The sequence below is a fragment of the Cannabis sativa genome, chromosome 2 (genome assembly GCF_029168945.1).
Source record: "Cannabis sativa cultivar Pink pepper isolate KNU-18-1 chromosome 2, ASM2916894v1, whole genome shotgun sequence".
In the NCBI taxonomy this organism is placed as follows: Eukaryota; Viridiplantae; Streptophyta; class Magnoliopsida; order Rosales; family Cannabaceae; genus Cannabis; species Cannabis sativa.
The window spans coordinates 21,212,921-21,225,106 of record NC_083602.1 but is presented as its reverse complement, the minus strand read 5'-3'; positions in this window follow the sequence as shown (position 1 = coordinate 21,225,106).

Here is a 12,186-nt window from a genome sequence, read left to right as displayed (position 1 = left end):
AATGGTTACTGTTTTTATTCTGTAATTATTTTTTTTTTTTGATAGTTTGGAAAATTCTAAGCAATTTACCTTTTTACAGAACTCGATTTCGATTTAATTTGAATTAGTTATGAATTTTTGAAAATTGGAAAAATCGGGGTGACAAGCAACATGATCACGCGCGCGGAAGGGCTGCTTGCAGCCTCCCTGCGCCGTGATCTCTCGGTCATGCACCCAGATCCGCGCGCGGATGGCCATGCACAGCATGCCATCCGTACAGTTCATCCAATTTTCCAATTTTTTCGATTTTTCATGCTATTTCATGGAATTAAATTCTGATTTTTTGTGTAGTTTTGTATGTTGATTTTTGTTTTTCAAATTTCAAATCTAATTATCAGAAATAAATTAATTTTATTTTTTAAAATTAATTTTAGATATTAGTGTAATTTGATTTTGAAAATAGGAAAAAATCAAGTTTTGCTTACCTTTTTCTTATTTCCTTTAAAATTTGATTATTTTATTTTTTTAAGGTCAGATATTAATTTTTTTTGGTAACTTGACCTTAATTATAATAAGATCACAATAATCATGATAATTTTAAAAGAGGAAATAAGGTAATTTTGTTAACTTTTAAATTTTGTTATTTTTTAATTAAATTAAATTGTAAAACAAGAAAAGGGTATGTATTTACTTTTTTTTCTATTTTATTATTTAATTTATTAAATAACATGAAATTTAAAAGGAAAGTTAGCAATTTATTTTGAAATGACATTTAGGTTACCCAAAACCTAATTTTTCAAAATGGTAGGTTTAATTTTATTTTTATTTTTCGAAATAAATGATTAAAATTAAATAAATCCTACATCCAACTATCCAAATCTAACCTTGTTGCAGGAGTATGTGTTTTAGATTGTTTGTAAGTTTTCTAAAACCTATTATTGCTTGATCTAAATTGCCTTGGTTAACTTGATAATAGATCAGATGATCTAGTTTTAACCAAAGGTTCAATTGACGATAGATCAAGTAAATAATTTGTAACAGGTAATTTTTACAAACTTCTTTCATCTGTGTATGACTTAGCAACATGATAGGATCCATCCAAATGTGTATGCCTGTGTGAGCCTATATGTTTAATTTCTATTATAGATACATATAGGTGGTTGTTGCTAAATAAAATATCATAACTGATAGATTTTATTTAGGCTCATTTAGTTGTGAGCCTATTCAATTAATAACAGTTATTCATTGTAAGGTTAAATTCCTCTCTTTTGGGCCTTGTGTGAGAGTTGGGAGCCTTAGAAGTGGGTGCGACATACTGGACCCAGCTCCCCCTCACATGAACAACCCCAATTGTGAAGGCCCATTTGCCTGATTTGGATAACTGTGATAGGTTAATTATATTAGTTTGACCTAATAAAAGATTGATTAGCAACATAATTAATTTCATTGTTCCTTGAAATTAATTTAAGAAAAACATAGTTTGAATAGTCATATTCTGGAAAGCTATATGTATTTTTCTTGTTTTAATTAAATATGGAATTATAACCATATAAATTCTTTCTGAATCTTAATTTTATAATTTCATTAAATATTCCTATTTAAGTTGAGATTTAGTTAAATCTATCAAATCAACTTAGATTTGAATATTTTTGAATTTCCTATTATAAATTAAGTTGAGGAATTTCGGAAATTGGTTATTAAGATTCTTTAGATATTTTTTAAGTTGATATTTTCTAAATATGGGAACTTAAAATGGAATATCTTCTAAATTAAGTGGTTACTACTTAATTGGTAATATTTAATTAAGTCATTGTTTGAGGAATATTTTTAAGTTGGGTATTTAGATTTTCTAAACAACTTAAATAAGATATTTTTCAAAATTATTCCATTTTTTAAATTTAATTAAAGTTTTTACTTTAATTTGTAATATTTCATTATTGAGATATGGAATATAAATGATTAGACAAAATACATGTTTAAATAATGAGCTTTAATCAAAGAGAAATTCGATCTCCATTGTTGGTTTTACATAGCTATTGTTTTAGTGAGTAATCCTCCCTAATGGAGGAACGTTCATTAGCAAGTTAGCGCCGTTTAATCTCGAAAGATAAGTATTCTTATAGGTTTATTTATATGGTTCATGACCACCCTAATGGTGGCGACTATGTAAGACTTATAAGAATGCGAAACAATGGTAGAAGCTCATAAGATAGAATTGCCTTGACTCTCGCCTAAACGGGACAACGCTGAATTCCAATCTTGATCGAATAAAAGGTTGCTAGAATGTTTGACATTTTAGATGAATTGACAACTCTATTCAATGGATGATGCTTTGACTCTCGCCTAAACGGGACACTGTATCAGTTCGTTGGAAACCTTGGAAAATAAACTATGTTAGATTTAGTATTTTTATAACATAAGTGATTGTTTGTTTTCTGAACCTGTGTATGAATTTATAGAACCGAAACCTTACTTCTGTTTATTGATATGTTGTAGTGCCAATATGAATAACCCTCATCCCGATCCACTCCTAGTTAGTATCTTTGCAAAAGAACTCAATAGTGTGAAAATGCATCCTGGTAGTTGCATTAACTCGCACCTATTGTTGATGAATCTGAAATTCCAAAAGGCAAATCTACTAGGAATTGATTTATCAAAGGAACAATGGGTGAAACTCATACTTTATAGTCTTCCTCAGGAGTATAATAGTTTTGTTCTATATTACTTATTGAACAATCCTAACTCCTCCGACATGGACAAACTCGAGTCTGAGTTGAGGGCCCATGAGCGGGATCTGATTGCAATGAGACCTGCTAGCATTGCAAGTTTTAATCAGAGGAAGAAGATTAAGCATGAGGGCTCCAACAAAGCTGCTTCTTCAAGTACAAATGTCAGACATCATGTTCTATGTGTGAATTATAATGGAAAGGGACATAAAGAAGAACAATGTCCCAGGCTTCTAGACAATTCAAACGAAGGTGATGCTTTTGTATTTGAATCATGTGTTTTAGAGAACGACAAATCCTCGTGGATTGTTGATTCTGGATCTACTAACCATGTATGTTCTTCATTACAGCTGCTTGAAACTTGGGATAATCTTCACCCAGATGAGTTAAAGCTTAAAGTTGGAAATGGCGAGTTGGTATCAGTTAAAGCAAGAGGAACAGCCCGAATCAAGTTTAATTCTAAGAAGTTTTTACTTTTAGAGAATGTTTTATATATTCCTAATTTTAGTAGAAACTTGATTAGTGTTTCAACACAGGATTGGCCGCCAAGTGTGTAGCGCTAGCATTATAACAGTGCTTGTTTACAGACACAATTTTATATATTGAATTTTTCGAGTTCAAATTGTTCAATTTCTCGTAATGGATTTCATATATGTGTTGCAAACATGGAACGAGGGCTTTATGTTTTAAGACCTGATACTCAAATCTCACTAAATACTGAACTTTTCAATGTAGCTAGACCTAGAAGCCTTAAGAGAAAAGAGATTGATAATGATGATCAAACTTATCTATGGCATTTACGTTTAGGTCATATAGGCTTTGATAGACTCAATAGGCTAACCAAAGACGGTCCATTGAAAAATGTCGTCTTAGGAGAGCCGCCATCTGCCGAGTCTTGCCTAGAAGGAAAAATGACCAAACGTTCTTTCTCCGCAAAGGGAGAGCGTGCCAAAGAACCCCTAGGGTTAGTACATTCAGATGTTTGCGGACCACTGAATGTAAAAGCCAGAGGAGGTTATGAGTATTTCGTCACTTTCATTGACGATTTCTCTAGATATAGTTTTCTTTACCTAATGCAAAAGAAATCTGAAACGTTTGAAAAGTTTCAGGAATTTCATGCTTTGGCTCAAAACCAATTAGGTAAAATATTAAAGATCTTGCGAACTGATAGGGGTGGAGAATATATGGATATGCAGTTCAAAGATCATTTAATTGAACTTAGAATTGAATCCCAATATACTGCCCCTAGCACTCCACAGCAGAATGGAGTTGCAGAAAGAAGAAATCGCACTCTCTTAGAAATGGTTAGGTCTATGCTGAGTTACTGAACTCTGTCTACGTCCTTCTGGGGATATGCTATTCAAATGGCAAACGACATTTTAAATGTTGTTCCATCTAAAGCAGTCCCTAAGACACCCATCGAACTATGGAATGGTCGCACACCTAGTTTGCGCCATTATAGGATTTGGGGGTGCCCTGCTCACGTCTTAAGAAAGAAAGAAAGCAAACTGGAATCGCGAACTGAGGTTTGCATGTTTGTCGGAAATTCTAAAGAGACTAGGGGTGGACTATTCTATAGTCACAAGGATAACAAAGTCTTTGTTTCTACAAATGCTACTTTCCTTGAAGACAACTATATGAAAGACAACAAACCGAAAAGTGAAATTGTATTAGAGGAAATGCTCACAGATATTGTTCCTTCAAATGTACCATCTTCTTCTACTCAAGAAGAGGAACATCCCACTCCCTCGCCAGAGCAACCGAGAAAACTACTACTAAAGCTCCTGTTCAGAAAGTCACCGCTCCTCGTCGTAGTGGGAGGGTTTCAACGAAACCATCTCGTTATGGCTTGGATGGTGAAATCAATATGGTCGTTGGTGACGGTATTGATGACGACCCATTGACCTATAAACAGGCAATGGCAAGTCCGCAACGGAAGCGATGGTCGGCGGTATGGATTCGTAAATGGATTCCATGAAGAAGAACAAAGTCTGGGAATATGTAGAACCACCTGAAGATTTACGTCCAATTGGATGTAAATGGGTCTACAAGAAGAAAAGAGGTCTTGGAGGCGAAGTCGAAACTTTCAAAGCTAGACTGGTCGCCAAGGGTTATACCCAAAGAGAAGGTGTGGACTATGAGGAAACTTTTAGTCCTGTTGCCATGCTCAAATCCATCAGAATTCTTCTCTCCATAGCTGCCGCTTTAGATTATGAAATCTGGCAAATGGATGTCAAGACAGCCTTTCTTAATGGGCTTCTTGAAGAAACCATCTATATGGAGCAACCAGAAGGTTATGTTCTTCCTGGGCAGGAGAATAAAGTTTGCAAATTAAATAGGTCCATATATGGGCTTAAGCAAGCTTCTCGCTCATGGAACAAAGGTTTGATGAGATCATCAAGACCTACGGCTTTCATCAGAATGAAGATGAACCTTGTGTTTACCAACTCAAGGAAAACCAAGTAGTAGTATTCCTGGTCCTTTATGTTGATGACATTTTGATCATTGGAAACAATGTCAAGAAAATGACTCACATCAAGGAATGGCTTGACACTCAATTCGACATGAAAGACTTGGGTGAGGCAGCCTATGTTCTTGGTATTCAGATTGTCGTAAACCGAAGAACGGATCCCTTGCTCTCTCTCAAAACGGCTTACATTGACAAAGTTCTTGAGAGATTTTCCATGACCAATACCAAAGGGGCAAACATGCCCTCTAGACATGGTATCCGTATATCTAAGGAACAGTGTCCTACTGATCCTCAAGAGATAGAAGACATGGCAAAAATTCCTTATGCTTCTGCAGTTGGGAGTCTGATGTATGCTATGCTATGTACTAGACCTGACATCTGCTATGCAGTTGGAATCGTGAGCAGGTATCAGTCAAATCCAGGAAGGGTACATTGGAACGCGGTTAAGTATATTTTGAAATACTTAAAGAGTACAAGAGATTATGTATTAGTCTACAAGGGTGGTGCTTTGAATCCCTTAGGCTATACAGACTCAGATTTCCAGGGATGTCAATCTACATCTGGGATGGTGTTTACTCTTGGGGGTGGAGCAGTGGTTTGGAGAAGTGCTAAACAAACCGCGATTTCGGATTCTACCATGGAGGCAGAATACATAGCTGCGGCTGAAGCAGCTAAAGAGGTTGTCTGGCTTGGGAAGTTCTTCACCAGTCTTGGTGTAGTTCCTGGAATGGAAAGGCCTCTAGTCCTGCTTTGTGATAACACTGGAGCTATAGCCAACAGTAAGGAACCTCGGAGCCACAAGAGAAGTAAGCACATAGAAAGAAAGTATCATATTATCAGAGAATATGTGGCAAGAGGGGATGTACTGGTGGAGAAAGTGGATACGCAGGATAACTTGGCTGATCCATTCACCAAAGTCTTGGCAGTAACTTCATTCGAAAAGCACCGTCAGAATTTAGGATTAATTGAAATGTACTGATTTGTTTTATATTAGTGCAAGTGGGAGTTTGTTGGGTTTTATGCCCTAAATAAAACTCTGTTTCAATGTAATCCAGATTATTCTATATCAATAAAGTAACAGAAGTAATTTTTCATTCACTTGTGTATGTTTTTGTTCACTTAATCAATTGCTTGTCTATTTGATTTATAAATTCATCCAAACCCCTTTCACATACTTGAACATGTTTATTGTGTTGTCAACACAGTGGAAAATAAACATGACTATGTGAATAAAGTATTCCTAGATTTATCAGAACACTGGGTTTCACTGATATGACAATCTACAACAGAGTTTACTTACATTTGGAGAAATGTTATGTTCTTTCCAGAACATAGGTTAAAGTAAAGCTCAGGTTGGATGCATGGAGTATGCATTGGAATGGACCGATATTGAACTTTGAATTAGATTTTGAAACTTACCGTAAACATCTATTCAATTCAATATCAGAAGTTGATCCTAGATCACATGATCTAAATCATGATATGGTTAGGCTTAATTTCAAGAGTGTTATTCGTGTTCTTTGATTTGTTAGTTAAGCCTAAAACTTTAGTCTGGGCAATACATACATTTTGGGAACACGGTAGTGCGATTGAGTGGGAGCGCTAACATAAATATGGAGTCTATAGCTTCTATCTGGCGAATAGTAAGCAAAGGGTGATTTCCTTCGAGCTTAACCAAACTAGATAAATGATTGAGTACTCATTTCACTTAGTTGAAATATCATTTATACAGGGTTAAGTGTTTTAAGGATAAAATACATTGTAGGGTGTTACGGTAATCTAAGTCCCTTTACAGTGTAGATCATCCATATAGAGGATCATTGATCACATTAGGATTATAACAATGGATAACTAATAATGTGTCTATATGGTGGAACATATAGAGCATTCTATATACTGAGAGTGCAATTCTGAGTTCTATGTGTGGATTCAACGAAGAATTAATAAGTCAGTGAATTTAAGTGGTAAATTCAAGATCTGCTTATTGGAAGCTCGGATATATAGACCCATGGTCCCCTCACTAGTTGAGATGATATTACTTGTAGGACTCATTTAATTGATTTTAATTAATCAATTAAAAATTCTCAAGATAGACTTGTCAGTTTGAGAATTTAGCACTCATTAAGGGCAAAACAGTAAATAGAGATTTTGAAGGGCATATTTATTAATTAGGAAACTTTAATTAGTTTCATTATTAATAAAATAAATGATAATATATTATTTGATAATTATTTTTAATTATTAAGTAATTAGATTTATCATTAATATGGTTGAACAATGGAATTGGCAATATTTCACAAAAAGGGAAACTATCAAGTGTAGGAAAAGGAAAGTTGGAAAAGAGGCAAGCCTTGTTTCCACATTGCCTAGGCCGGCCCCTTTACCTTCCTTTTCCCCTTGATTTTCTCAGTTCAAAATGTCAATCATAGCCCTTGGTGGTCTTCTATAAATAGAAGGCAAAGGCTTCAGATTTTAACATCTCTGTACAAGCTTTTCACAGCATTATTCTGAAAGAATTTTCTCTCAGAAAATTCTCTCTGAGCCGCCACCCTCTCTCTCTCTATACCTTCACTGTTTCGAAATGTATGAGTGCTAGAGTAGTGCCCACACACATCAAGTAATACCTCAATCATAGTGAGGAAGGCTGTGTAGATTTCAGAGACAACAAAGAAGGACTTTCGGGCTCAGATCTTGATTATACTCTGCTACAGAAAGGAATCAAGGGTTAGAGATCTGAGTGGGAGGAGACATATATATTCCGCTGCAATCACTGTAAGATTTCTGATACTCTTATGTGTTTAATTTCATATCGTTTTAGAAGTTCATATTTAGGTTGTTAAATCAACATACTTGTGAGTAGATCTAAGTTCCTGGTAAAATAACTTCCAACAGGCCATGATGGTGGTCTGCCTTGGGGTAGTTCCAGCTGTGAGGGATAGTTTGATCTTACCAAATGGAGCTATGCATGCTCTGCTGAAGCCATACATTAGTTGTTCGCATGTCTCTAAGTCTTTAGGTGACAAACCCATCCATATCAAGGTTTGCTTGAATAAGATGTTTGAGGTTGCTCTATCATCAATCATCACTCTTGCCACCATCATGTTGGCTATTTTCACCTCAACAACTAAGGGATCGTTGTGAGGGTAGTTGACATGATATGAGTGAGAGTCTCCAAATGTGATTGGATCACACTCGTAGTACTGAGATTTCAGAGGATGTTCTACAACTTCCAATACTTTTGCTTTATTTTGGATCATGTTGTAAAGACCTTTCATATCTTTCTAAGTCCTTTCTTGAATTCCTAACTAGGTGTGGACCTCTAATCACAATCTCAAGCCTGCCTACAACAAGAGTAGGCTGGAAAGGTGCATTACCCCCAGCTGGAGCTTCGGGTCGTACATACCGCTGAAGAGCAGCATGCTTTTGTCTGATTAGGAATTATGTCTCGTCTCACAACTGATTACACTCATTTTTTTTCATGACCGTAATTGTTGTGATAACGACATAATTTATTCATATCTCTCTTCTCTGACTCTTTGAAGGGAAGATATTTGTAGCACGACACCGTTGACTTGGTGGCCATATGTTGGAATTTTATGTCCTAAATAAAATTCATTTTAATATAATTAAATTTACTAATTAATAAAAGATCAAAGATCATTTTATGTTTCATGTGAAGCTTCCATGATTATATGTTTAATGTATAAATTCTATTAAATTTAGAACATATAGTTATTAATGATTATAATGTTGTAAACACAGTAGAATATAATCATGATTATATGTTTCAAAGTTTATGTCCCATGATTTGTCAGTACACTAAATTTACACTGACATGACAATCAATGATAAAATTTACTTACACCTTGGATAAGTGTTATGTCCTTTCTAGGGTATTAGTAAAGTATGCTAGGATCGGATGTATGGAGTATACATCGAACTGGACCTATATTTACATTTGATAAGATATCATAAACTTACTGTTATATCTATCTAAGTCAATATCACTTAGTTGATCTTAGGTCAATAGATCTTAATTTTGAAATGGTTAGGTTATTGCTTAAATGTGTTATTTGTGTTCTTTGAGTTTTTTGCTAAAGCTAACCAATTGGATCAGCACAATACTTACATCTTAAGAACATGGTAGTACAATTGAATGGGAGTGTTAATCATAAATATAGAATCTATAGCTTTTATAAATTTTAGAAGTGAAACGGCGATTTCCTTTGAGCTTGGCTTAACGCGATAAATGATTGAGACCTCATTTCAGTAAAATACATTTACACTTAGTTAAGTATTTTAAGAATAAAATACATTGAAGGGTAGAACAATAAATTTGTCCCTACTTGATGTAGATCATCTATAGAGGATTATTGTTTATTTAGTTATAACAATGGATAATTAATAACATATTTATATCTTGAAACATATAGAGTATTCTATATAATTAAGAGTGCAATTCCGAATATATAGTGGAGTCAGAAAGAATTAATAAGTTAGAGAATTTACTTGGTAAATTCTTGATCTACTTATTGGAAACTTGATTATATAAGTCATGGTCCCCACACTAGTTGAGATAATACTGCTTCTAGACTCAGTTGATTGGTTTTAATTAATCAATTATAACTTTAAATTAGACTATGTCTAAATTATGAATTTTTACTAAGCAAGAGCTTAATTGTGAAAAAAGAGGTTTTAGAATTTATTTGTTAATTAAGAGACTTTATAAGGTCTAATTAATAAATAAGTTAAATGACAATTTTATTTGATAATTAATTATAATTATTAAATAAATAGTTGACATTTATATGATTGAAATTGAAAAATATGGCATTAGTGAAAGAAAAGATAAATTGTTGAATAAAATGGCAAAATTGTAACTAGTGAGGCCCACTATGTATGGTCGGCCACTTAAGTTATTTTAAGCCATTATTTTATCTTTTTATTCCATATAATTTAAATCATAAACCCTAGTTGAAATACTATAAAAAGAATAAGATGACTCTCATTCTCATTTAACTCTAATAACCTAATTTTTATTTTTTGTCAGACAACTAAAAATTGAGAGCCTCCTTCTATAGCAATTTTGAATTCCCCTCTTCTTCTTCTTCATCAATTTCGAGCCATTAGTGATAGAGTACATGCCAACTCATATTAAGTCAAGTACTTAATCATAATGTGGAAGATTGTGAAGGATCCAACACCTGAAGGAGAGAAAATCCAGGTTCAGATCTTGTTATTACTCTACGGCAGAAAGGAATAAGGGTTAAAGATCTAAATGAAAGGAGCCATAACATTCCACTGCCATCAATGTAAGGATTTCTTAATCTCTTATGTGTTTATTTCATTGTATTATGAAATTCATATTTAGGGTGTTAGATTATAGAATTATAATCAACATACATGTTAGTAAATCTAGATCCTAGTCAAATAACTTCGAAAGCTGTACATATCTCTTCACTCAAGGCCAAGAGAGTAGAATGTGTGGCGAAACGAGGTTTGTACTCCCGCATGGGCTTGCCCCCAATTTCCGCCTTCTTTCTGCCATGGGAGTTACCTTGTGTTCCCTCCAATGTTTGGCTCTTTTGCCTCTGTTTGAACCTCCTTTTCCCCCATTACTCTACGCTCCCGTGTTAGGGGTTGGAGAGTCTAACGACTTATTCTTTTTGTTTTTTGAGCCCTTAGCTTGAGTGATAGCTTCTTCTAGCTTGATAAAGTCGTTTGCTCTATTAAGAAAGTCATTCATAGTGTATACTGACTTGAGACGAAGGTTAGACCATAGAGGACTCATCTCCTTGAGTCTGGTTGCAAGTGTCATTACTCGTGATTCCATGCTAAGTATTTTTGTCTTAGCGACTGTCTATAAGAACCGTTGAATATAGTCCTTGAGGGATTCATCTTCTTGTTGTTTCACATCTACCAAATAATTGAGTTCGATTTGGCACTATCGAGAAGGAGCAAATTGATTTCTAAAAGCATCCACTAGTTCCTTCCATGAATCGATAGATCCAGGAGGAAGCTTGAGATACCATCGCCGAGCTAGGCCTGTCAGTGTGGTGGGGAAAATTCTGCATTGGACGTCGTCTCTTACTCCTTGCAGATCGGTCTGCACTTTAAAGTAATGAATGTGAGACAACATATCTTCTTTCTCGGTGTACTAATGCCAGGAAGGATTCTTGAACTTGGGAGGAATTGGCAGAGCTTTGATTTGGTCCAAGAGCAGTGAGCGTCGCTCTCTGTTCAGTTCGAACTTTGACAGCTTTGAGGTCGTGATTCCTTTCACCAAGGCCGCTAGGTTTTTGAACTCTGTCCTTTTGACACCATGGGTGGTGGTCTGCATCCCAGTTGAAACTTCTATTACCCGATTATGGTCCCCTCTAGAAGCTCCCGCTTCCACCAACCATCTTCTGGTTAGAGTATCACCCTGGTCTTTTGGTCTTCCAAGTCGATCATGAACTCCTCTCAACTTATGTCTAGTTGATGTCTCCTAATCACGAGGTTGTGAAGGCAACATTGGTGATTTTTTCAGAATGAAGTCTAGATTGTCTTGGGATGATGCGATGCGGGAGCTGTCATTCGGAACATTGTAGTGACTATTTCCCTCGAAATAGTCTTCAGTAGGATCACAAGTGCGAAGAGAGTTGAACTGGTTGCTCAAGTTCAACCCTTCTCCATGTACTCGAGGGAAGTACTCATATTGCTGGTCATCGGGGCAGTGGGCAAAGTAATGACACAATTCACCTCTCTCATCTCGGAAATACTTCTGAGTATGAAGTAATTCGTTAGTCCTTACTTGTCAGATCTCATAACCTCCGGTTTCAAAGTAGAGTCTATGACTTCCCCCTTCAATGTGAGTAGTAGGTCCCTTTCCTTTTGCAGGATCTCGAGGCCTGGTGCCATTAGAACGACGGAAAAAACCTGGTGGAGGAGTTCTGTTGGTTCTCTCAGTAGTTCGTGATTGTTCCACATTAGGTGGAGGGCCCATTGGTTGGCGCGCTCGAGTGTGAGCCC